We start from the raw sequence: 27,385 nt of genomic DNA on the forward strand, positions 1-27,385 counted from the left end.
AAATAAGATTGTCAGTTGGAAAACTGAAGTGATTTAAGAGACTTTTGATTTTCTACTCATTAAAGCGGGTCCTCTTAGAATCCCTACTAGCTAGTGCATACACAAATGAGTCAACCATGTGCTTCCAAAAGTAAACAAACCTAATGACTTCACAAAAAAATTTTTTTTCTTGTAATTAATTCAGACAAGCCCTTCCCTCATGGGTCTAAGTCAAATGCTTTTATTGTATTGGTCTCAAAAGAATGAAGCCAGAATTCAATAAACCACCATGCTACCACACAAGCTCTGCACTAACCAAACTGGCCAACCTTACTTAAAACACCTCAAGCTATTTATTGACAGATTAGGGCTTTTTTTTTTTAACCTTGAATTCAACAGAACATCCAATGATGTCTGGTTAGAGGAATGTCAGGGCCTACAAGGGACAGGGGACAGGGCAGTGACTGTGAGTGACATGGTGTCTCCCCTGGGCTCTCTTCTTCCTTCCGTCTCTTACCTGTGGGAACCCCTAGCTCCAGGCTGCAACTTTTCCTCTAGCCCTTCCCTCCTTAGAAAATTCATCTCTAAGAGATGGAGAGTGGAGAAATGAGAAATGCAATTTGAAGCCTAAACACCTGAGTCTGAGTCCTAATTCTACTCTCTATTTGAATTTCAGTCCTATAAAAGGAGCAAAACAATAATGCATAATATATGGGATTGTGTTAAGAGAAGTTGCTATATATAATGGCCTTTGTAAATGGCAGAGTGATTTTAAAACAATGTTGTGGCTGCTGTTTTATTATGATGATTAGACCCAATCCTACCTTTCCTCAAGCTCCACTCTCAAGTACCAACTGAGACAAATGCCACATTCCCCTCCAGGGTCTGTCAAGACTGCCAACAGGAAAGGGAGAAACGAGATATGACCCACCCCTCCCCCAAGAATCTCTAGAGTTTCCACTCTCACCCACTGCCTCTATTTTTACAGGTAACTTTTTCTCTAAACGGGAATTCACAGCCTAAAGAACATTTCCATTTAGATGTACCCTCTAGCCCTTCAAATTCAACTCCAAGAAACAAATCTGTCTCCCCTTCTAGGAGAGTGGTTCTCCTTTCCAGTTACCCCCATAACTCATGACAAGTAATCTTCCAACTTCACAGGGTGGACAGACACCCTGGTATTATCAGTGATTTATTATTTTTCTTCTTTATCTTCTTCTTGCCTGACAGACTACCAAATCAGTGGTTTCTTCTATGAAAGGTCCTTCAGATTGGTCCTATTCCTTATAATCCCACTGCCTACCCCAACTGGTGCCTCATTATTTCATATTTCAGGCCTGGACTGCCACTACAGCTTCCTAACTGGTTTCCCTAACCTCAATTTTCAACTCATTTATTTCATCCATTCACACCATAAAACCTTCCCTGATCACTGCTTTTATCACTATTCATTACCTAGCCCATCAAAGTTAAAAAACAAACAAAAAAAACTGGTTTCAACCCACCCACTACCCTTAAGTCAGAATCTATTTCTTACTTTTTTTTAAGCAGCTTTTTTTCTGATTCAGAAAAGATAATTTCTGTTAACAACAAATTGTATGATTTAAGAAACATATACACCCACAGCTATGGCTGTATTTCAACTGAAATAGGTTCACATGCTATATAATTTTTCAGGCATATACTGGAGCCATCTTTCTATGTCAAAAATTATAGATTTACTTCATGTACCACTGTATGGACATACCACAATTTACCTGAGCAATCCCCTATCAATGGCCATTCTGACTGCTTTATAAAGTCTGCAGTAATCAATGTCCTCATACTTGTTATCTCTGGTACACTTTTCTTGGGATAAATATCTAAAAGTTGAGTCACTGGTTTAAGAGCATGTGCATCTTAAATTTGATACATACTGCCAAACTGAACTTCAGAGAGAATGAATGTATTAACATTTATTCCTAACAACAGAGTATGAGTTCTTGTTTTCTCCAGCCCTCACCAGCAAAAAATATTTTCTTCTTTTTAATTTTTGTCAGTCTAACAATTGAAAAATGATATCTCATTTCTGTTTGTGTTTTCTGGATTATACATGAAACAGCCTTTTTCTATATGCTTTATTGGTCTTTCGTATTTATTCTTCTATGACTTTTCCCATATTCTTTTTGTGTTTTTGCTTTTTCCCTACTGATCTGTAAGAGCTTTGTGCACATTAAGAGATATGCTGAAAACTCTTCTTAACTAGTTGACATCTACTTTTTATTTTGTTTATGGTATTTGTTGTCATTGTTTAAAGCTAATCCATCACCCTTTCTCCTTTACGGTTTCTGCCTTTGGTACCACACTAAAAATATACATATATTTTCTAGTATACTTCTCACTTTAGTTTTTATGTAAAAGTCTTTAATCTATCTAAAATTAATTTTACTAGAAGGGTACAGATTTTCTTTTAAATGGTTAGACATCTGTCCTAAACACTATCCTATCCCATAGAAACCTAGGTCTGTTTCTGAACTCTCTAATCTATTCTGAGCTTGCTCCCCAACAAGAATTCTTCTTTCCAGTCAGAGGAGGTTTTTCATTGCCCACAATAGGTTTTATGTAGGTTGCTGTCTATATTCATACTGTTGCCTTTGCTGGGAACATTCTCTTACCTTCCCTCCACAGATCCTTCAAAGCAAAACCATTTCTAGGGTAAGTAAACACTAGAAACAAGAAATGCTGCCAAAAGGGAGAAGATAATGTAAAAGAACACATCAGAAGTTCTACAAATCCTCTGTGTGGCTAAGAAGTAGTGAGCTTTTTTACTCTGCAGAGCCCTTCAGTGGACTTTGGATATACAGAGGTGAACTTGGGAGGGAGACTTAAGAGTTCAGCTGCTTTGCATAAAAGAGTAAGAAGTATTTGGAGTGCTTAGTGGCAAGAGAGTAAGGAAGTTTTGCAGAGGAGAGAAAGATAAGATTATAAAAGACCAAGACCTGGGTGATATTAATAGTGATGAATTTTTAATGGAGAGGTGGGCAGAGCACTTTAAGAGACAGGGATAGCCAGTATTAGAATTCAAGTTGCTTACTTTGCTGCAATGTAAAATACTCTCCATTATCCCAAACTTTAATAAAGTCTGCTACACACGTAAAGGCTTTGAACTGGGAGATTTCTGAGTTCTACACCTGGGTCATTGTGGATGGAAACAAGGACAGCATGCTTGAGACAATAAGATAATCTATAATCTGAACTAACTGAGTGGAAGCAAGAGCTCAAAATCAGAGTGACCATGAATACATGAGCTCCCAGCCCAGGCATCTGGTGAATTCTGGGTGAAGGAATCAGAGTTTCTACAAGTTACAGAATGACACTTTAAGCTAAAATTTTAAGGGAAAGGGGTTCCAGCTAACTAATGTGTTGCACTAGAATACTCAATCCTCAGAACCTTTTAAACGGAATCAAACTACACTAGGTACAGTAGTGACAAACAGACGTAGCTGGTGGGGGAGGTGCTAGTTACTCTGCTCGTACAAGAAACAAGCTGAGGATTATATGCCCCATCCCTTCACCGCTGCACATTGTCCCAAAGGGGTCTTCTGGTCCCTACCTCACCTCAGCTGTCCTTAGTCCAACTCTCACCTCTTCCATGCAGCTCTCTCACCAGGTTTTAGTCCTTGGACCCTTCCTTTCCAGAACTGCCATTTTCCTTAAAAATCTAAGCCTCAGTTTAACCTTTAATTATTATTATTTTTTTCTGTTCGTTAACTTCTCTGTGGAATTCAACTATGGATGCCTTGCAGACAAGAACTACAATAAGAAAGAAAAGAAAAAAAAGGAAAAAAAACCATCCATACACATTCTACACATCTTATATTACACTCAGGGCCTATTAAATTCCTGGTTGGGGAACAGTGGAAGACAGTGATGCAGATACGAGTTTACTAATCACCCTGGATGGTGACGCTTCTATATTAAGGAACAAAGGAAGAAGAATAGGAATAGGAAGGAACAAGGGAATAGGGAGAAGAAGATGGGCTGATGAAGAATATAATTTGGCTTGGGACATGTAGAGTTTAAAATGCCTAAGAGCCATCTAGGTTATACTGTCAATAGTGTTTGGCCACTGTGAGTCAGGAACTAAGAAGAGAGATCTGGGTTGGAGATCCAGACTTGAGAGTTTCTGACCTATCAGTGGTAGTTAAAAATCATAAGCACAGATGATATCACCCAGGTATAGTTCACAGAGGGAAGGGAGAAGGGGGGGGGGGGGGGATAAGGACAGAATCTTAGGAAATGTCTTCATGTAGAGAGCCTGTTAGGGAAAGACTAGTTGGGGAAAGCAAGCCTTCTGCAGTTACAGATGAACTAACAATGGTAAATACCTACAGACTGACCAAATAACTGACTGGCTCTATTTAAGATCTCTAAATGGGTTTCAAGCCTTCCTGCAAATGAACTCACTAACTGATCTTCACAGTTAAAACCATGATCTTTCAGAGAAAGGGGCAGAAATGGACAAGAGCCATAGGCCAAGGCCTGTAAGGTGGGGCTCGTGGGTAGAGGATGCTTTCTGTTGATGTTCAAAGAGCATCATACCTAAGGGACGGGTCAAAGCTGAGCCTTTTCATCTAGTCTGTTTTATGATTAGCTCAGTCAACTGAGTTAAGATCAGCCAACCAAAGACCTCACTCGTAATAGTAAAGACACATACAACAGGGTCTCAAAGGGACCTAGAAATTTCTTTATCAGAAGTCTTAGTCAGTGATTTCTATCTGCTTCAAGTGATTTTTCCTGTCCTGGTTGGGAATGACATACAGAGGAAGTGACTGGCTTCCTCTCTGGTTACCAGCTATGCCAGCTGGAGTTCCTGGCACCTGGTCATCTACCTACTAGATTTAAATGGCTCTCCATCTACAAGACGGCCCTGCCCAGAACACGGGTTTATCTCCACTGAAGGGTTGAGAAAAACTGTTATAGTCTGGACTGCCCATGAGCTATAAAAAAAGAGGAATTTCACAGGCAAAGTAGAAAATGCATTAATGTCACACCCATTCCATAAGAATGAGCTCCATCCCACCTGACACTGATGCCCACATGTAAAGTCAAAATCTGAACTAGCAGTGAGACTTGAGTCTAATGCTGAGATGAACAGTCCCAGAGTGGGAGAGAAGGGGTGCTCAGCAGTACTAGAGAAATCCTAGAAAAGGTCAAACCTGGAGAAAGAAGCCTCAGAGAAGTCCTCTTTACTTGGATCCAGAAGCTGATGATACCGTTGGCCATGATGGCATCACCCCATTCACCACTTCCTGTTTCAACTAGAGGAAAAGGGAAAAGGAAATAGAATCCAAATGTGGGAGAAAGAATGAAGAATTCTTACCTCCTTTGCCACCTTGGGGCTCCATTCCAGATCAGAGCTAGCCTTAAGTAGACACATAGTAAGTAGTTAAACACATGGTGTGATTCTAGCAGACAGACTGGTAAATAACAGATGCTCAGTGGGCATTTGTTGAATGAAGAGCACCAGGAGAGATTTCCTACCCCCAAAGGATTTTTTTCACTGACTGTTATATTACCTTCATCTAGAATTCCTCCATTTGAGTCCATTCCTTTGGGATAAAGCCTTGTTACCTTCCCAAAACTGTGCTCCACCAAACACTATATTCTGTAAGATCTCAATAAACATCTCTTCAGCCAAAAAAAAAAAAAAAAAAGGGTTCTCTAGTTAAATAAGTCTGGAAAATGTTATACTCTCTAACTCCTTTTTGGAGCTTCATAAATGCATTTTAAAAGCTCTTTTTGAGGCAGAGGCAGTTGGAAAGCTAACATGAAATTCAAGACAGGGGCTCAACTAAGCCTAATAGTGTTGTTCTAGAAGCAGAGCTGGATAGACCAGCAAGACATTCAATTAGCCCGAAGTGTAGTGGCAGAGTTCAGGGTGGTCAACACTGAGAGATCTGTGCACAGGCAGGACTCTACCTATCGAAGCCTAGTTGTAAGAAAACACTCTAGTATCGGAGAAAGGACCTGGCCTGAGAAAGGCTGGGAAGCAAAGGCCACAGTCCTTGGTAAGGGCCTGACAACAAGGTTGTAGTCCTAGACAAGGCTAGGGGGTCCAGGCAGGGCAACTGGACAGAGTTTGATCCTCTCAAGGGGAAAAGCCAAAATTAAAGGTGAAATGGAGGACAGGCCTGAGGTATCTATGAAGCCAACTGTGAGGAGCTAGGAAAAGCACTGAGATTCCCTGGGGGAGGAAAAGATGTGACAATTCAGATCACAAAGGCCGTTTGAGAGCACTGGGAAATAAAAGATGAATAGTCTACTAGGAGCTAATTCAATCCAAAAACACTGAATATCTGAATCACAGGTACTATGCTGGCAACCTCTGGCTTAGCTATTTTGGCTCCAGAAAGTTAACTGGGGGGGGAACAAGGGGGAACTGCACCTCTGTATGGACACCCTCAGTGCTTTATAACTGCTTTGGACATGGCTTATTCTACTTTCCGGTAAAGCCCTATCTCAGCACAGCTCATTGGGAAATCAAGACCGGAAGTTGTCTGTGACCAGCGGCCAGAGGAAGTACCCTGCCCGTGTTGTCATCGGTGGCATCTTTTGCACCACCATTTACATCATTTCTGGGAAGCTGCCTCCTGCTTCTTGTGATCCATCACAGTCTTGTCTGAGGACATCACAGCAAACCACAGACCCAAAGGTCCTACCCTCCTTGTTACATTCTGCCTGTCAGCTGTTCTCCAGACAACACCATGACCGCACATTTAGCATGCTGGTGGGAAATCTTTCTACCCAGCACCACCTCTTGAGTTCAACAGCCTCCATACCCACCACTCTCAGCTCCTTATCTTTCCTCAGACAAAACTGTGAAGAAAATAAAGCATTTCTGTAGGGTCCCAACTTCTATTTTCAGGGCCTTTATCTCAAACCCAGTGGTGTCTCCTTCCTGTCACTATGATTGGGGACGTAGTGTTCTCTCTTCTCTGCCCCTGCCTTACTCTAGTTCTCAGAAATCAATCTCATAAACTCATTCATACTTCCACTTATATGATTAAGATACTTCACAATCTAACCCCTTCCTAGAGTCTCATCATTTTTAATAGAGTCTCAAAAGACAAATCAAGGGAAAGAAATTTCACCTGTGGAATTCCAAGCAATAGCAAATGGTTGAGGCAAGTCTGAGGGGCAGGACATATTCTTGGCCCCTGAAATTACACTACTTGACAGACCAGCCCTGTCTCTTCTTATTCCATCATCTGATACCCTTAAGCTCTCTCCTCTGCCAGCCCAGAGGCCAGGTTCCCCTGGATCTGAGCCAATACCCACTGCCATCTGGTCTCCCTTGGAAAGGCAAAAGAGAGACACCTCTTGTTTACTCAGTAATAATTCACTGTAATAATCAAAACAGGTGCCACCAGCTTCCAGTAAACGCACTAAGGCCACACCACACCCTCACCTCTGCCCCCAACATGGCTTACTCCTTGGAACACATCAACAGATTTTATTTGGATGACAGGACAGAGTTTCTTAAATAGTGCACCAGAGTTACCAGTGGTGTTTTGACACTGTGAGTTACACTACAGTGAAGACCTAGAGGTAAAGAACAAAGACTTTTTTAATCTTCCCCTACAGCCAATTGGTATCTATCCCACGTATGTTGTTGCAGCATCTCTATATATAGAACCTAGTACTATTCTATAAACAGGGTGCTCTAGTTAAACATGTCTCAACGAGCAAAACTGTGAGGTAGAGAAAGATGGTATCTCCCTCTCTTCTCTTCTTTACCCACCCTCCTTTCCTAAATCTTGTAGAGACAGAAAAGCTCTGTCAAAACAACATGGGCTTTGGAATTGGACAGACCTGTGAAATAAATCTTTGCTCAGCCTTTTATTAGCTGTCTGACCTTGGGCAAGTTATATACCTTCTCTAACTTTCAGCTTGCCCATGTACAAAAATGGAGATGATACTTTATTGATTTGCATTATGATAATTAAATAAGAAAATAAATGAAAACATCTAATATATGCCTGGCTCTAAGGATGTAGTGTTCTTTCCAATCTAGCTCATTAGGCACCCTCACGTTACTCACTGGCTGTCCAAGGTGCATGCCCCACACAACCTTCCCTTTCTTCCCTAAACCCTATCAAAGTTCCCATCCCTTAGAAGAGCTGATCTAATCACACTGCTAAAAGGAAAGCAATTCTGATAAAAGGAAGTCAAGTAAAACGTGGATGCTATTGCTGGGTTCCTATACTAACTCTGTGGGAGATGTTTCTGCATGAAAAAAAAAAAGTGTGTGGAAATTTAAGTGAAAGTAAGGACATCTAATGATAAGACTCTCCTTGAAGACAGGAGACCTGTGTGCTGGCCTCCTTCCCTGCAAGCACAGCCTCTGTGCTGAAGATGAGAAACCATCAGAGCTACAGGACATCATCTGAGATTGCTGAGTATCACATCTCAAATCAACAGGTCCAGAATAGAACTTGGGAGCCTTCTGCTCTGGCCAGCAACCATCACCTCCTAAGCCAAGAAGTTACGGTGGTGCTTTTTTTCCTAGGAGGTTTCCAGCACTATTTTAAACTCTTTGGAATCAAGGAGCAACAGGATTTGATTATGGTCATAGCCTTTAAACAGCCTATTGGAGGCCTGGGCTCCACTTCCAGAATCACACCTTACCTCTCTAAATGGCCTTGACAAAGCCCACATTAATACAGAAGGCAAAGTGGGCCTGCATCTTGAAATCTCTTTCAGTGATCTAGCAAGGAGGACCACAGAGAAATTTCCACATATAGGATCATAGAAGCAGATCATTATGACTAAAAACGGCCTAAGTGTAATCACCTGGCACAACATGCTATGCTGACTATAAATCACAGTTCACCATGGGAGTTCTCATCATGAGGGACTCTAGGAGTGTGCACATTCTACTTGACTTTCTTGGCAAGCCCTCAGGGAGCCCAGGCTGGGCTCTCAGGAGTGGTCTGGACACCACCAGGGGGTGAAAGGGGCTGGCTGGCAGCTTCAGCAGATGGAGAAAGAAGAAATGAAGGTAAAGTCCAAGGTGAGGGAGGGGCTGGTCCAGGCAGGATTTTCTGACAGCATGTGCTCAGGAAGCTGGCAAAGCAGAGACAACAATAACAAATGTTTTAAATTATTTCATATTTATCCAAGTAGTCACCATGGCAAAAATTAGAATTTTGCTGGATTTTCCTTACACTTTGCTAGATTTCTTTATAGTTTTTTTGTGTTTAATATTGTTTTTGAAATAAATACTGAGGGCTGAAATTATGAGGGACATCATAATCTTTCTATTACGTAGCCCTCTAAAGTTCCTAATCTAGTCACTGGCTTCAGCAAGAAGCAAAGAAAACCAGGATTCCAAAGCTTCAAGGTCAATATTCATTTCTTCATTCAATAAACATTTCTTCAGGGGCTAGTAAGTGCCAAGTCTTTACTCAGTCCTGGATACAGCAGCAAACAAAACAGATACGGTTCCTGAGTTTCCGGAACTCACAGTCCAGTGAAAAGAGTAGAGAGTAAGATCAGGATCCAAAGCAAAAGGTCTATACTGGGAAACAGGCAAGATTCTGTGGACAGCAATGGGATGCAGAGGGAGGAAACCTCTTCTGGGATGCCAGGAGAAGAGACCATGCAGACAAGGTCCTGTTCAGGAAGATGAGCTGGGTCAAATAATACCCTTATCCTCCCACTCCTTTTGGCAAGGGAGAGAGCCACTGTGCGGGGTTGAGTTAATCAAGAACAAGTGCCCAGGGCCCTCACAACCAGGACTACTGTGAAGCTGCTCCATCTCTGCTTACAGCCATGAACTGTGACATGTGCCATGTGAGCTATGTGTGAGATCCGGAAAGCTCCAAAAAGAAAAAAGACTTGAATTGCCTACTGACAAGAATTCTAAGAAATACAGCAGGCCAGAAATGGGAAACATAAAAACAAGTGCCAGAAGAAGCTGGGTGACCCTCCTTCAAATTGTCGCTGACACTTCTCTGACATTGCAAGAAAATGAAAACAAAGCCTGATTTCACCTGGAAGGGTGGGGCCAAGAAGAGACCTGCTAAAATGATCAGAGTACAGCCAGAAGTCTCCTGAAAGGCATGCCTGCTTTAGGGTGTGAAGTGGGCAGGGATGAGGAAGTGCTGTGGCGTGCTGCGTTAGACAGGAGCCATCTGAGCAGCTCAGCCCCAGTACTACCAAAAGCCGAAGGCCATGGTGAGGGTGAACAGCTGATAAGAACAATAGCAGGGGCTTCAGAATGAGTGCCCAGCCAGCAGAGCAGTGGCCGGAAGAGATTTCCAAGTATTTGATCTGTCAGGGCCTCAGTTTCCTTACCTGAAAACGGAGATGATAATAAGAGCATGCATTGGTTTCCTAGGGTAACAAATACTACGAACTGGGTGACTTTAAACACAGAGATTTATTTCCTCACATTTCTGGAGGCTAGACATCCAAAACATAAGTGTCAACAGGGCCATGCTCCCTCTGAAGGTACAAGGGAAGAATCTTTCCTTGCTTCTTCCAGCTTCTGATGGTTGTCAGTAACCTTATCATCCTTTGTTTGTGGCAGCATATTTCTAATCTCTGCCTCCATTTCTACATGCTCATCTTCTCTTTGTGTGTCTCCTTCTTCTTATAAGAACACCAGTCACTGGATTAGGGCCCATCCTAATCCAGTATGACTTCACCATAACTTGATTACATCTTACAAAGACCCTATTTCCAAATAAGAGCACATTCACAGGTTCTGGGTGGACATGAATTTTCAGGGGAACACTATTCAAGCCAGTACAGAGCACCTGTTATGGAAGAATCATCCTCCCTCCATCATGAGTTAGAGGCAAGACACTGGGCAGCACTAGAGCCCAAAAGGAGCAGATGAGGGCAGAGCTAGAACACAATGGGTTCTCACCATTCAGTACCCTCTCTATCAATACCTATCAGTACTTCCTAGACTGGAGTGAACAAATACCTGCTACAGTCACCTCATTTGTTTTCTAAACAACACAGAACTTGTCATTCCAAACTAACAATGCCCCCTTCAAAGCGGTCCCCAAATTAGGGCCACTAAGGAGCAGCTCCCAGAGCCAGCAGAGAAGCTGCACCAAGGAGCACAGCAGCCCCATCCCTGAGTCAGGCTGCGAGTTCTGATCCCAAACCGCTTCACCAGCATATTCACCCCACAGTTTAGCAAATGCATGACTACTGACAGAGTCCAACCATTAAATTCATTCTCTAAAATGGAGATTTGCTATTTGCTATCGCTAGGACAGCCTACTTTCAAATAAAGGGAAGAGAGAACAGATTAAAGGCTCCTACTCCTGTTCCTTCAGAAAAGGGGTTTGGGACACTACTGAAAAGAAAAAGAGCCAGACCCCAAATGCTATCTTCATATCAAAATAAATTCCAGATGGAGCAAAGATTTAAGTTTAAAGATTTAAAAATACATAGCCACACAAAGTACTCAAAGAGAATGAGTAACTATTTTTATAATTTTGAGATAGGGAAGCATGCCTTTTCTAAACATTGGCCTAGTAGCAAAAAAAAAAAAACTATGAGGCAAAAAGGTTATTTCAACTACCTAAAAATGTCAAACTTACAGATAGATTTAAAAATTGCATGGTCAGGGTATAGCTCAGTGGTAGAGTGTCTACTTAGCAAGCACAAGGTCCTAGGTTCAATCCCCAGTACCTCCATTAAAATAAATAAATAAATAAATAAATCTAATTACCTCTCCACTCCCCACCAAAACAATTTTTTAAATTGCATAAACAAAGTTGAAAAACAAATGACAAACTGGGAGCAATTCTGTCAACACTTTAGCTCTTACAAATTGTTAAGAAAATATTTACTGTATAGCACAGGGAAATATACACAAGATCTTACGGTAGCTCACAGAGAAGAAAATGTGACAATGAATATGTATGTGTTAATGTATAACTGAAGAATTGTGTTCTACACTGGAATTTGACAAAACATTGTAAAATGATTATAAATCAATAAAAAATGTTAAAAAAAGAAAATATTACTCAGAAAATGTGCAAAGAAAATATTACTGGGAAAATATGCACCTTACATACATAAACTCTTTATGTGGTAGGTGCTCTGTACTGGGTTAAATAGTGTCCCCCTAAAAATTTTGAATAAGTGATTCAAAAAATAGATACAGCTGTCCAAAATACATTTGAAAAGATATAATATTCTAAGAAATGTAAATTAAGTTATATTTATTGAGTACCATAATCTCAGAGACTATCGAAGCATTTTACTTGGATTAAGTAATTTACTGTTCATGAAATAGGTGCTGTAATTATTCCTACTTTACCAAAGATGAAACTGAGAGACAGAGAAGTTAAATGACTTACCCAAGGTCACACAATAGGTGGCTGAGTCAGAATTCAGGCCCCATCAGGCTAGCTCCAGAGTCACATTCTCAACTACCATGTTATGGTGACTAGACCACCTGTCAAGTGGGGAAGACGAAAAACACGCAAGCCAGTGTTATTGATGATGTGGAGAAACAGGCAATCTCACACGCTGTTGGTGTAAGTTAGCATTCTTAAGGGTAGTTTTGCTACATGAATAAACATTTTAACTGTGCATATCCTTTCACTCAGTCATTCTATTTCTTGGAATTTATCCTAAGGAGATACTAGACAACTGTATAAAGATTACATACCAACATACTTACCACAGAATACACATAATAAAAATATTACAAATAAGCCCAACAGGCACACCAAAAATCCAGCAAATTCATTCATTCAGCAAATATTATTGAGCACCACTGGTGTACCAGGAAATGGTCTAAACTCTAAGCACAGAGCAGTGGATTAAAAAAAAAAACCAAGATCCCTGTTTTCATGGAGCTTACATTCCAATGGATGGTGTTAGGCAATAAACAAATAAGAAAAATATGTACTATATCAAGTGGTGCTAAATGCTATAAAGAAAACTAAAGGAAAAAAGGGAGATAGAAAAGAAAAGGAAGTTGTTACTAATTTTAAGTAAAAGGGTCAGGGAAGGCCCCATTGATTAGAGATGAGATAAATATATTAAATACTAGGGAATAAAATGCATTATGATATATCCACCCATGGAAATATAATTCAGTCATTTATTCTGTACTTTACTAACACGAAAAGGTGTCTATAACACATAATCAAATAAAAAAGGATTCTCACCACACACACAAAAAGAAGTATGTGAGGTGATGGATGTGTTAACAATATTGTGGTAATCGATGAACAATAGATACACATCATCACATTGTATACTTCAAACTTACATCATGTTATACGTCAATTATATCTCAATGCAGCTGGGGGAAAAGGTGAAAACAGATTACAACATAGTATTAAAGAAGAAAAACAGTCTTAAGATATGATTCCATTAATACGAAATTACATGCGTGTACATGCTTATGCTTTTAATGGGAAAGAGGAACAACACAGAGATTGATAATACCAAGCAAGGGTCCAGGCTGAGTGCCAGACAAGTGGTACAGCATCATGTGTGTGTTCTCCCACCCACTCACTCATCCTCCTCCCACACCTACATTTTGTTCCAGAGGATTTAAGAACAACAAATCCACATACTGCCCCCAAGTTCCTTCACTCAACCCATCCTCCCTCACCCTTTACCCTGCTTTTCCCAGAAGCCAGGCCAACGGTAAGGTGAAAAGGATAAAAGCTTAAGATCAAGGCAAGCTGAGAAGAATAAGAAGGATGGAGGGAAACTCACAGATCTGGATGGGATTCCTGTGTCAGCATATGGAAAACATCCTGGGAGGTATATTTTCTCCCTGCAGATCTATTAAGATTTGAAGCAAGACTATCTGATTTAGATTCCTTATTACATCTCCTACTAAACCCTAAATGCCTTGCAGGGCAGCCAGGAGCAAGACTGACATTTACAAGGAGGTGACAAAACACAGCAGGCCAGAACACCGACCCTGGCCCACGAGTGCCTGTATCTTCCTATGAGGAGAAAGTGACACAGAGCTGAGCCCTTTTTCCCTCCTACCTTATCCCTTCCTCCATGCCTGCACCCAACAAACTATCCCAGCTATGCCACAACCACCCTAGAGAGTCACAGACTTCCCCATCAAGATTCTCAGACTAGGTCCCTACAAAGAAAGTTGCCCAGGGTGACCAGCCATGCTAGTGGGACACTTTCAGCTGGGATGAAGTTTTCAGTAACCTGGTGGACAGGGTCCAGATATATTTGCTCTCAAATGCATAGCAGCTGGTTATACTTCCTGTTTGAGCATAAAGCCACAAACAAAAAATTGGCAACTTCCTAAAGGTGGAATCCATGTTGCTATTCCCTATTTCTTTAGCCTGAGGGTAGGAGTGGAGGCACATGAGTAGAGATAGGGCACCTAGAGAAAGACAACTATTTCAAAATATTTCTCAAATACTGTCACCTCTTGGACACCTGCTATACGCTAGGCCCCATGTTAAGTGCTTTCATATACTTACACCAAAAATGACAAATCATTTTTATCAAACATTCCTACTATGTGCTACTAAATTTAAGAAGCCTAAGGCAGACAAAGGTCCAGCTGCCCTGCTGACAGGTGACTATCCAAGATATGAGATTCTTCTCAAGGCTGCAACACAGAAGTCTCACAACATACTATCAGGCCACAGTTTCAAGGCCTCATTCCAGCTTCTGCTCTCCTTCCTGGGCCAGGAACATCACACACACACACACACACACACACACACACACACACACACACACAAATCCTCCAACACACTTGGTCTGCAAGTGGAAGAAATTCTTCACTAGTGAAGAACACAAAATGAAATCAGAGAAAATCCAAAGCACTCATCTCGTTAGAGGAGTTTCTTCCTCTTTCCCCACCCTTCCCTTGTCTTGCTTGATATGTAGTCAATAGCAACTTCTATTACACTCATCACTACAGGATCATAAAACATGCCTCATGCTTAAAGAATTTACTCCATCTGGAAAAATAAAAATCAACACACAGTAAACATGTTACTAAAAAGGGGTACTCCAGTGTATACATCAAACAGAAACAGACTCAGATACAGAAAACAAACTAGTGGTCACCAAAGGGAAGAGAAAAGTGGGGAGAGACAAATTAGGAGTATGGGATTAACAGATACAAATTACTATGTAAAAAACAGATAAGCACCAAGGATATACTATAGCACAGGAAATTATAGCTATTATCTTATAACTTATGGAGTATAATCAGCAAAACACCAAATCACCACGCTGTACACCTGAAACTAATATTGTAAATCCACTACACTTCAATAAAAAGGAGGACTCATTTTACACATTTCTAGTGTAAGAGAGGTGCTATTAAGATAAATGGAGGTTGTAAAACAAGTAAGACAAATGGTGGGAAAATCCTGGCATACAGAGGTATCTTCAATTTCAAACACAATCTCCCTTTTTAGTTCTATTCTTAGTAGAAATGTGTTTCAATTCAAGAAAAATCTCAAATACAAAAATCTAAGACATAAAGTTGGGAATTATTCACTAGAAAAAGGGATCTTTCTCCTTGCTGAGAAGTTTAGGGAGATACCATTTAACCAATCCCCAACCCCTCTTCCTATTACCACCCCCCCCACACACATTTACATCCAGCTTTTCAGGTTCATGATTATAAAATGAAGCAAAGTACTTTAAAATTGTATAAAAGACAATATATTGACAGATGACTAGATAAAGAAAATGTGGTACACACCCAAAATGGAATATTATTCAGCCTAAAAGAAAGAAATTCTATTACATGGTACAACATGGATGAACCTCAAAGACATTCTGCTAAGTGCAATCAGCTAGACACAAGACGACAAATACTATACGATTCTACTTACAGGAGGTATCTAAAAGAGTCAAATTCCTAGAAAGAGAAAGTAGGAGGGTTGTTACCAGGGGTCAGAGGGAGGGAAACATGAGGGGCTGCTGTTTAATGGGTATAAGAGTTTCAACTGTGCAAAATGAAGTTTTGGCAATCTGTTGCACAACAATATGAATATACTTAACACTACGGAACCGTGCACTTAAAAATGGTTAAGATGATAAATTGTATCTATTTTTCACCACAATTTTTAAAAAGACAACATACACGTGTGTTAAAAATTTTCAGAAATACAAAAAGATACTCAAAAAACAAATAACAAACTTAGAGGTAGTTTGGGTATAACAGGTACAAAGTCCCCCTTTTTTTTCCACACAAATAAATACTAACGCTAGCATGCCACAAACACTATTTTGCTTGCTTTAGTTTTCTCTGAAAGATAGCTCTTAGAGAATGTTCCAGATCAGTGTGTGAGAGTGTATGCGTGTGTATGTGTGAGGGTGGTGTATCTGTCTCATTCTTTTTAATTACTGGACAGCATGGTGCTATCCACCGTAATTTACTCAACTAGCCCCTTATCAATATATAGTAAGATACATTTTAAAGCAAAATGTGTTAAAGGCTTTGAACACTAATTTTGCACATTTTTCCCTCAATAAAAATGTTGATTTCATTCTTTATAATGCCTCCAAGCAACTATGAATGATGACTGACATTTGCTTTAGTCTGAATTTAACAGCGTTTCACCTCAGTTCATATCTACTAGGTTTTATGTTGACTTTGTCATTGTCACAAGGAGTCACCAAAGATATGATCAAGGGAACACATGAAATATGCATTATTCTTTGAATATTATGGTCACCCCTCACCCCATCATCCTTATAAATGGTTTGTCAATGGTACAGCAGTCCCCTCTTATTTGTGTGGGATACATTCCAAATCCTGAAACCATGGAGAGTGCCAAACTCTATGTATGCTATGTTTTTCCCTTCAGCATATACAGCATGGATATGCTGGACAAAGGGATGATTCACATCCTGGAAAGGAAGGAGTAGGACGCCATGAGATTTCATCATGCTACTCAGAACAGCACGCAATTTAAAACTTAAGAAGTTTATTTCTGGAATTTTCCATTTAATATTTTCAGACCTCAAGTAATTGAAACTGCAAAAAGTGAAACCTCCAATAAGGGACAACTACTATCTACCTTCCACTGTATTTAACTCTGAGGAAATTTTAAAGTATGTATCTACATATGTGTGTGTATACACACACACATACATTTTCATTACTTAAATTAATTTTTATTTTTGCTCAACACTGAGCAAATTCTTTTTTTTCGACTTTTTAAAATTGGAGTGTAGTTGATTTACAATGTTAGTTTCAGGTGTACAGCAAAGCAATTCAGTTGTACATCTACATACATATTTTTTTTCAGATTCTTTTCCATTATATGTTATTACAAGACATTGAGCAAAGGCCTTTCAGAATATGCAGATAGGCTACTCTCCCGAACCCTGTACCATATAGTTGGTCCTTGTTTAAGTAACCTTTGTTTTAAAAAACACCTGTTTCACTTCAGTGTCTCTGGGTCTGTTGTTCAGTCTCTTTCAGAGAAAGCACAGTGAGATAGAATGAGTAAGGGCTCCACAGACACACAAGGGCTTGAATCTCAGTTCTGCCATGTCCAAGTTAATCCATCTCTCGGAGCCTCTGGCTTGTCATCTGTAAATCGAGGCCAATACCATCTCTCTCTTACATAGGGGAAATCGCCACACAGGGTGAAAAGTCTATTCAAGAAGACCAAAGTGCTGTCTCTGTTGAACTCGCACTGCCTGGGGAAGTCCAAGAACTGCTTACAGAAGTGGTAAAGGATGAGAAGGAATGTGTCCAGTTAATGAGAGAAAGAGCGCTTCCGGCAGAGGCAACAACACACACGCACAGGGTGAGAGCTATGCGGAGCCACAAAGCACCAACACGGGTACCGACAAGAAGGTGAAATGCAATTTAGTCAGCAGGTCCTTACTGAGTACCTCTATGCACTAGGCACTGAAGACAGAACGGTGAGCTAGAAGGTCGCTGCCCTCATGGAGCTTATAATCTAGTACGAGAAAGACAAACCAGTAAAATGCGGTAAGGGGTCTAATGAAAGCAAACAGGATGCTAAGACAGTGACATGGTGTTGCTTTGTATAGAGTGGCTAGAAAAGACCTCTAAGAGGAGATAATACTTAAATGACACATAAAGGGAAGGGATAGTTAATGAGGTGAAGAGGAAGGTAAAGAGTATTCTAGGCAAAGGCCCTGAAACCAGACAGCTAAAAGAATTGTGAGCAAGCGAGGGTGCGTGCAGGAGACAGAAGAGGGGCCTGAAATGAGACTTGAGATACAGGCAGGGACCAGATCTTGCTAGGCCTTGTAGGCCACAGTTTGGGTCAAACGGTGCAAGACTATTTATTCCAACTGAGACATTTGGACTCAACTGTATGGGTAACAGGAAGGCAACAAAGGATCTGAAAGTAGAGAAACGAGGCTGGGTTGTTTTATAGAAGGACAGTGGAAGTTGTGTAGATGGCTGCAACGGAATGAGGACAGCTTGGAGACCAAAAAAAGAGCCTACACAAGGGCAGGCTCAACGTGCACAGGAAAAGGGGGACCCCAGAAGCAACTCTGAAGTGCCATCGGCCACCTTCAAAGTGTATGTCCCAGCCTGCTTTCTGAGTCCAATCAAAGCCCCCAGTATATCCCAGATGTACCGGCCTGCCATGGAGGAGTTATTAAGGCCCTCTACCTCATCTGGGATCTGTGTCTGCTATGACAATGAGAAGATGAGGTACCAATACATAGAGACAGTTAGCCACTGTCCCTACTGGATGACAGGTGACAAACCAAGGTTCCTGGGACCTCAGGATTCAAGTAAAGGGTTCAAATCCCTTTCCTTCCCCTTTAGTGATGGTGGGGGGTGGGGTGGCATGGTCAGAGTTTCTCCAAAAATGGTCTGCAGATGATGACTGTATCAGAGTCACTTGGAAGGCTAATCAAAATGCAGATTCCTGGTTACCACCCCACACCCACTCAATCAGAACAGCAGGAGTAAAGACCAGGAATCTGCATTTTAAATAAGTATCCAGCCCTCCAACACTTGACCCCATGGGTAATTCTGATGTATTAAAGCTTCAAAACCATAGCTCTAGGAACAGAGCTTCTAGGGGAGGGCCCTCACTTGAGGCTGGCTGACAATGTCAAAATTAGGGGACTGTGTAGAGCCAAGAGTCAAGCTGGGCATGAAATAATCTAAAAAAATGAGTCAGAACAGAGTATGAAATTTGAAGGTCCCAAAGCAGTAAATAGAAGGCATGACATCAGAGCATGGGGCTTAGCGAGCAGAGGACTCAAAGACAGGGAGCATTCTTGGGGAAATCACCAACAGTGGCCATGAACTCCGGCTCCCAGTGGAGCACTGACAGGGGAGCACAGATGCTTCACCTCACAAAGGCCAGACGATCGGGCCGCAGACTGCCGGGTATGTGCAACCACTCCGTCCAGCCATCAAAAAGAGAACAACATCCTTCCTCAGCAAGCACTGTTTCTACCCCAATGACTGACCCTCAGCACCCGCCATGATGCCAGCTACCAGTCAGTCTGCAGAGGAGCTCCAGGCTATGTTGGAAAACATGCAGAATACCTCTAAGGGCTAATGACTAAACCTACTGACCAAGATTCTCCACTTGGCAAGTCAGAGCGCCCTGATGCCGCCATAAGCTCTAGGATCGTTCCAGGTCAGAAATGTTGAAGCCCACTGCCTTCACACCTCAGATCCTACCGTCTATGCACACCCAGCCGTCTTCCACTACTCCTTACTATGCCTCACCAATAGAGTCCCACCCTATATTCTACAGTCTCATGTTCCTGCCCACAATTTAGAGAGAAATTCCACAGATTCAGATTTTGCAGGGAGACTTGAACTCCTGTGGCTAGCTTCTATGCCTGGTTTGGTGGGAGGAGATGACCTGAAGGAATGCTCACCCTACCTGAAGGGTGTATCCTCAACCCACCTGGGAGCATCAGATTGCTGCAGGCTTCTATACAGGAAACTTTTAAAAAACACAAGCAAGTTAAACCTAGTATATTTAAAAGGAGGGAAGGAAGGCTCTTGGGAGCAGAAACTGAAGCAGGGGAAAAAAGGAAGGATTTCTGGAGATTTGTCTTTAAAATGTATATAAAATATAAAGCAATATGCGATTTAGCTTAAACCCTTGTGTGTCAACTATCTGATCCTTCCTAAAATCCAAAAGCTGGTTCCACACTGAAGAAGTAAGAACACTAAAAGACGATTTAAGTAATCCCAAAGATTATTTATGGCCTTACTCCTGAACTGCTTGCCCTGTCCCTTCTTATACTCCACCCACCATTCTGATTCTCCAGGCTTTTGACCTAATGATTCAGCTTCCTGTTTCATCTTTGCCTCACCTTATCCCTCAGGCCTTTTACTTCCTTTCTTGCTTAGGATTCCACTTCACTCTCAGTTATTCTGCCATCAGCCACTCATAATAAATAATCTACCTACCCAGATCCTCAGCCTTGATCCGAGGCACTCATGCCCCCTTCACGGGCAAGTCCCCTGCCAGGCATAGCCTGATTTTATAAGGTGTCTCGGAGAGAGACAAGCATGTTAGATGATTCATCCAGGCAAACACTGGAATCACCAAAGATGGAATAAGGAGAATGACAACGAGCCAGGCCAAATGTCTAGACCTCATTCTGCCATTCCAAGCGCACCTTCTTAGCCCTCAGGTAATACCCCTGGTACTCCATCCCTCCTGCCCACCACCACCACCTCAAGGGATCCTCTATCCTACAAGAGCTAGGACTAAGAATACATGATGAGCAAGACATAGGCCTCTGTCTGATAGAACTTACAGTCTAATGAAGGAGACAAACTAATTACAATATGTATAACAGTTAAAGGCAATGCATGCGAAGATATAAGATTAAGAAGCTGAGTCAGGTGAAGTTATACCTAAGATGAAACTTGAAGGGTCAACAGGAGACACCCAGGCAGTGGCATGGCACCAGAGGAAGAGTGATCCAATTTATATAAAGATCTGCAACAAGAAAGCATATCTGAAGAGATGGGATGAGCTGAGGAGGTAGGGAGGTCAAGGTAGAGAATGTACCAGGGCAGATGATGCTACAGAGACCCAGAAGGGCCTCAACCAACAGGCATGTGAAAAGATGCTCAATATCACTAATTATCAGAGAAATGCAAATCGAAACTATAATGAGGTATTGCCTCACACCTCAGAATGGCCATCATTAAAAAAATCCATAAACAATAAATGCTGGAGAAGTATGGAGAAAAGGGAACCTACATTGTTAATGGGAATGTAGTTTGGTGCAGTCATTATGGAAACAGTATGGTGATTACTCAAAAAACTAAAAATAAGAGTTTCCATATGACCCAGCAATCCCACTCCTCGGCACATATCCAGAGAAAACTCTAATTTGAAAAGACACATGAACCCCAATGTCCATAGCAGCACTATTTACAACAGCCAAGACATGGAAACAACCTAAATGTCCACTGACAGATGAATGTGATATTAGCTATAATCATTGCATTATTATTGTTTTTGTCCTCTTCTTCATCTTAGTCTACATAATCCACTCTCCATCATAAAGAAGATGTAGTATAGACATACAATGGAATATTACTCAGCCATAAAAATGAAATAATGCCATTTTCAGTAACATGGGTCGACCTAGAGATTATCATACTAAGTGCACTAAGTCAGACAGAGAAAGATAAATATATGATATCACTTATATGTGGAATCTAAAAAAAAGATACAAATGAACTTATTTACAAAACAGAAATAGACTCACAGACATAGAAAACAAACTTACAGTTACCAAAGAGGAAAGTGGTAGGAAGGTCAAGGTAGAGATTGCACTGGGGTAGATGATGCTAGAGAGGGGGCAGAGGGAATAAATCAGGAGTTTAGGATTAGGAGATACAAACTACTGTATATAAAATAGATAAGCAAGGTTCTACTGTATAGCATAGTGAACCACATTCAGTATCTTGTAATAATCTATAATGGAAAAGAATCTGAAAAAGAATATATATATGTATAACTGAATTACTATGTTTTACCCTAGAGACTAACACAACACTGTAAATCAACTATACTTCAATAAAAAAATAAATAAAAATTTTAAAATGAGGGCCTCATAAGACATATGAAGCTGTTTTATCACTCATTTAACAAGTATTCGTTGAGTGCCTACAATGTGCCAGGCATTATCCTATGTGCTAGGAATACAACAGTAAATAGGGGGACGATATAACTCAAGTGGTAGAGCGCATGCTTAGCATGCACGAGGTCCAGGGTTCAATCCCCAGCACCTCCTCAATAAATAAATAAACCTAATTGCCCCCCCAAAAAGTTAAAAACAAAAAACCAAAACAATCCAGTAAATAAAACAGACAATATTCTTGCTCTCAGAGAATTTACATTCTAATTGGAAGAGACTATAAACAGATATGTTCCTAAACCAGGAAAAATATCATATATTGATAAGTGTCATGCAAAGAACTAAAGTAAGTGGTATGATACAAAGTATGTATACTGGTAGCCACTTTAGAATCATTAGGTGCTTGGGGAAGGCCTTTCTGAGGAGATGACATTTAAAAATAGTATCTAAATAAAAAGGAACCAGCCATTCAAGATCAAGGGGAAAAAGCATAGGTATGGGTAACAGTATACATGTGCAAAAGCCCAATGGAAACATCACTGAAGCTTTTTTAAGCAGAGGAGTTAGATCAGGATCATTCTTACATTTTATAAAGATCACTCCGGCTGCAGTGTGGAGAACAGAATGGAAGTAGGGGAGAGTAAAATCAAGACCAGAGGCAGACATGAGAGCGGATTACGTAGACCTAGATGAAGAAGAAGACAAAAACGACGATGATGGTAACAGCTAACATCGCACTACACATACTAGGTGCTGATCCACTGTTCTAAGCATTTTATGTGTATTAATTCATTCAATCTTCACAAATACTCTATTAATAGGAAACTAAGGTACAGGACAGTGACAATGAAGAAGAAAAGAAAGCAACTGGATCCAAGAAGTACTGGAGATGACAAGACCTATGATAGGCTGGTTGTCAGCTGTGGGAAGGGAAGGGAAGGGAAGGGAAGGGAAGGGAAGGGAAGGGAAGGGAAGGGAGAGCTTAGAATGACTACCAGGCTCTGGGTTTAGCAACTGCGTCGGCGGTGGTGCTATTTACCACGTGACAGGACACTAGCGGAGGAGCCAAAGGGGAAGAGCAGGAGGCTGCATTCTGCTGAGTATGCAAAGCATCCCAGTGGAGTTGTCCATCTGAACAGTCACATAATCCAGTCTGGAGAGAGATCTGGGCAGCATCCATGTGTAGATAGAACTGAAGGTGTCAGAGAGGTTGAGATCACCGAGGGAGAATAGGAAGAAAAGTTAAAAAAAAAAAAAAAAAAGTAGGACCAGAATGCTGACATTTAAAACACAAAAAGAATCATTAATAACAACAAAACATTGGAAATACCTTAATGTCCCTCGATAGGAAAATAGATAAATAAAATACAGCATTCTAGTCTATGAAATATTATACAGTAGCCAAAAAGAATGAGAAGTATCTTTGTGTACCAACATGGAATACTGTCAAGGCACATTACTGAATCAAAGAATGATACATATAATGTGACCACATCTGTGTAACTAAATAAAACACAAAAATAACACTTTACAGGCGGGAGGGGGATGAATTGGGAGTTTGAGAATTGCAGATACTAACAAATATATATAAAGCAGATAAACAAGTTCATACTGTAAAGCACAGGGAACTATACTCAGTATCTTGTGGTAACTTATGGTGATAAAGAATATGAAAACAAATATATGTGTGTTCATGTGTGACTGAAGCATTCTGCTGTACATCAGAAATTTACACAACATTGTAAACTGACTATACTTCAGTAAAAGTATTTATTTACAAAAAAAACACTTTAAATTTTTTCTGGGTTCATACATATGTTCATAAACACACACAAAGTCTAGGAGGTACATTCTAAGCCACTAAACAGGTGCGTCTGGGAATATAGAAATAACTGAAGAGGGAGGAGCAGGAGTATTCAAAATATCTACAATGTTTTGACTTTTTTACATTGTATTTCTCTGTAAAATTAAAGACCAATTTTGCAAAAAATAATGGGAATCTCTGTACCTTCTCCCCTATTTTGCCATGAACCTAAAACTGTTCTAAAAAATAACTCAAATTTTTTAAATGGGCAGAAGAGGGAGCCTACAAAGGACATCCTTTGCTTTAGATATTAAATTTTCTCTGTTCTTTCCACCCCTCACTGGCCTTGATGTTCAAATTGTCCGGCTTGCCATCTGCCCATGTCTGGGAAGTTAACATCAAGGCCCCTAATTCCATGCTCTATCCTGAATCCTTGGCCCAGGCCAGGGGCCAGAAGAGATCAGATCCCCTAGACAGGGCCAGAACTCCAGGAAGGGAGGGCAAATACCAAAGTCCTAAACAAATATGGGAGAATGAGTATAAATGCCAGCTTCAAGGTCAGTAATCAGGTGGCCGTGCTGGCCAGCAGAAACCTTAAAGAGGAAAAGGTATTTGAAGATCTGGAAGCAGCTCTGCAGAGCAGGGTGATGGGGCTAGGGGACATTTAGGCAAAAGCAGGGGTATGTGGCACGGAGCGAGTTAAAGGAAGAGCCAGTTCCACTCATAAAGATTCCAAGCGAAGTGCCATGATATGGTAGAAATCATGTTTACAGCAATGGGAAGAGGGGAAGCCGCATTCTGGGAAACAGCTGGGGCATAGGGCAGGGGGGTGTGCAGGGCTATCTAGAGGCATCACTCCATATCAAAGCAACAATTCTGGGAGGCACAGAATGAAAGTTTAGGAATTTCTGGAGCAGCAGAAAAAGGCCAGAGACTTGGCTCCTTCCTGAACAGAAAGAAGGATCTACAAATGAAGAGAAAAGACACTGAAATAAAGCCTTTCCTTCTCCAGTAAACCAGAGGAAGAGAGGGTAGATCCCTGGCAAATGCGCTCTTCACTTTCAGCTGAAAGAGTGTATTTTGTTTACACGTTTTCCTCGTTACCCAAAGAGATGACACTGCCTGCGTCTTACCCAACGGCTGATTCACCATCAATTAGTCTACATCACAGCCTGCTGTGCCTCACGTCTCACACAGTCTCATGCCGGACGGCTCTGAAAAGAAAACAACCTGGCGTGAGCTGTCAAAGTCCTTTCAGTACCTGACCTCACCCTCTGGGGTAGGTTTCATTTCAAAACTGAAAGGGACTGAAGGGCTGGGGAAATCCAAAGATCAACAGAGCTAGGAACAGGTGGTTCCCGGCAAAGAAGGGTCCCAGCCTGGAACTCAAAACAGAAACCAGACCACTGATAAGACAGTTTATGATGTCTGTCTCCAGGCCTTCAGATGCCATTTATGTTTTCCAATATTTGCAACAGGGCATGAACATGCTTATCTACCTCTGACAACTAAATATCTAACACTCCAAGTATTCAATCAACTTCCTAGCTTTATTAAGTTTCAGAGCTTGGGATATCTCCAAAAACTGGGATACGAGGGGGACTTCTGAATTTTGCAGTCCTTCATATGGGCCACATTTTAATCAATGATTTCTATCACCTCCTCTTCCTTCTTCATCTCCTCATGAACCCTTGTCAAAATTTCTCTCTCACTAAAAAACTTCCCAATAGTTCTTGATGGCTCTTTCACAAGAGCAATTTTCAATACAAAGAAAAGTGTAGCTCATCAAGGGAATCCGGTTATTTGCTTGAGGTTCATTTTAACTACCTGAGTGACCATTACACAAGCCACTTAACCTTTCTGGGCTCAGTTTCCTCATCTGTAAAGTAAGGAGGTTGGAAATAGACAGAAGGAAAGCAATAAAACTACCTTGAACTAAGAAAAGACTTAAGTTTTTAAGTCTAAAAGGTTCATCAAGTAGTAAGCAGAGTTCTTTTTTAAAAAATCATACCTAAGCATATCATGATGAAATACTAAGCATGAAGAAAAAATTTACAAACTTTCAGAGAGAAAAGGTTATTACTTACAAAGGAAAAAGAATCCTACTGGCATTGGACTTTTCATCTGTATCACTAGAAACTAAAGACAGTAGAAAGCTGCATATTTTGTAGAGACTAAGACTACTATTCAAGAACCCTAAACCCAGCCAAGACATCATTCATTCATGAAGACAAATATATAGATATACATACATACACATACACAGATAAATGGACCTTGAAATAACCATCCATGCCCTGTTTCTAAGAAAATCACTCAAAGTATCAACTTAATATTTAAAACTGGAGCAAAGCTGAGAAAGACAAAGTATACACAAGACATGTTTCCCCTTTCCCCAAAATAAACCTTTTAATGAAGTTGTACCAGATGACTTGTGATAGCATTTCCAGGACAAACAGAAACTGTCCTAAACACAACCCTCCCTGGCAGTCTGAGTTTGCAAGTTGTTCATCACCTAGTGGCCTGAAGAAGTAAATGCAGTTTCGTCAAGTGCCCAGATGAACTTCCAGCCATTTTGTGATCTGACAGTGTATACAGGGCAGCAGCCTGACGTTCTTGAGATTGTAAGAGTAGGGGACTGCAAACCCTTCAGACTCACAGAAAATTGTGTAGATTCAGCTCACTATCCATTCATTCTCCAAGGATGGGGGAAGGGCCTACACTTTGTGTTAACTAATCACAAGTGAAGCACAGATTTGTTGCAAGGCTGCACTTGCAAACAGTGAGAGATAGAGATTGCTTTTGTGCAGACCAGCCTGAATTGAAAGCAAGTTAGATGCTATGATAAAACTGCAAACATGCTTTATAAATAGGAAAAGTGTCTCCAAAAGTTCACAAGATTGGCATGTGGAAGATGGATTATATTTACCTTGTATAGTTTCAGGGGACAGGACTATAACAGATGAGAAGTCATCTCAACTAGATTTCAATTCAAAACAAGAAACAATTTTCTACCAATGAGAGCTATTCAACAATATAATGGGATTCCTCAAGAAGTGATGAGCTTACCAGCAATGGAAGTATTCAAAAAGAATTTAAATGATCATCAGTCAGGAGACTAGGGAGAGCATTCCTGTAACTGAATGGCAGACTGCAGACAAGGAGATTAATTGTGCTATCTCAAAGGCCCTTTCCAACTCCAAGAGTCTATCATTCTAAATAAAACAAAAACAAAACAAAACAAACAAAACAAAAACCACTAATAAATAACTAAAAAGTCCGCCCTCTGAATTTTTTTTCCAAGCTCCAACCAGGCAGTAGCACAACTCAGTGCGTCTGATACCACTTTCCACCTGAGTAAATGTGGACAAGTTAAATCTGTTTGCCTCACTCTCATTATTTTTAAATTTAGAACAATAGTAGTACCCATCTCATAAGATTACTATGACAATTAAATAATATGATACTTTGTAAAGTACTTAAAACAGTGCCTAA

The 27,385-nt window shown here is 40.7% G+C and overlaps 1 protein-coding gene across 1 annotated transcript in view; it reads right to left on the reverse strand.

The window, feature by feature from the left end:
* LOC105075793 (retroviral-like aspartic protease 1) overlaps nt 1–27,385 on the reverse strand; it is a 100,095-nt gene that overhangs the window by 61,367 nt on the left and 11,343 nt on the right. Inside the window, 5 exon segments of the mRNA XM_074341279.1 lie at nt 5,178–5,279; nt 8,815–9,087; nt 12,351–12,448; nt 23,126–23,278; nt 25,024–25,104. The gene's annotated coding sequence lies outside the window, so the exon portion shown is untranslated.

Source organism: Camelus bactrianus, chromosome 15, assembly GCF_048773025.1.
Source record: "Camelus bactrianus isolate YW-2024 breed Bactrian camel chromosome 15, ASM4877302v1, whole genome shotgun sequence".
NCBI classification, from domain to species: Eukaryota; Metazoa; Chordata; class Mammalia; order Artiodactyla; family Camelidae; genus Camelus; species Camelus bactrianus.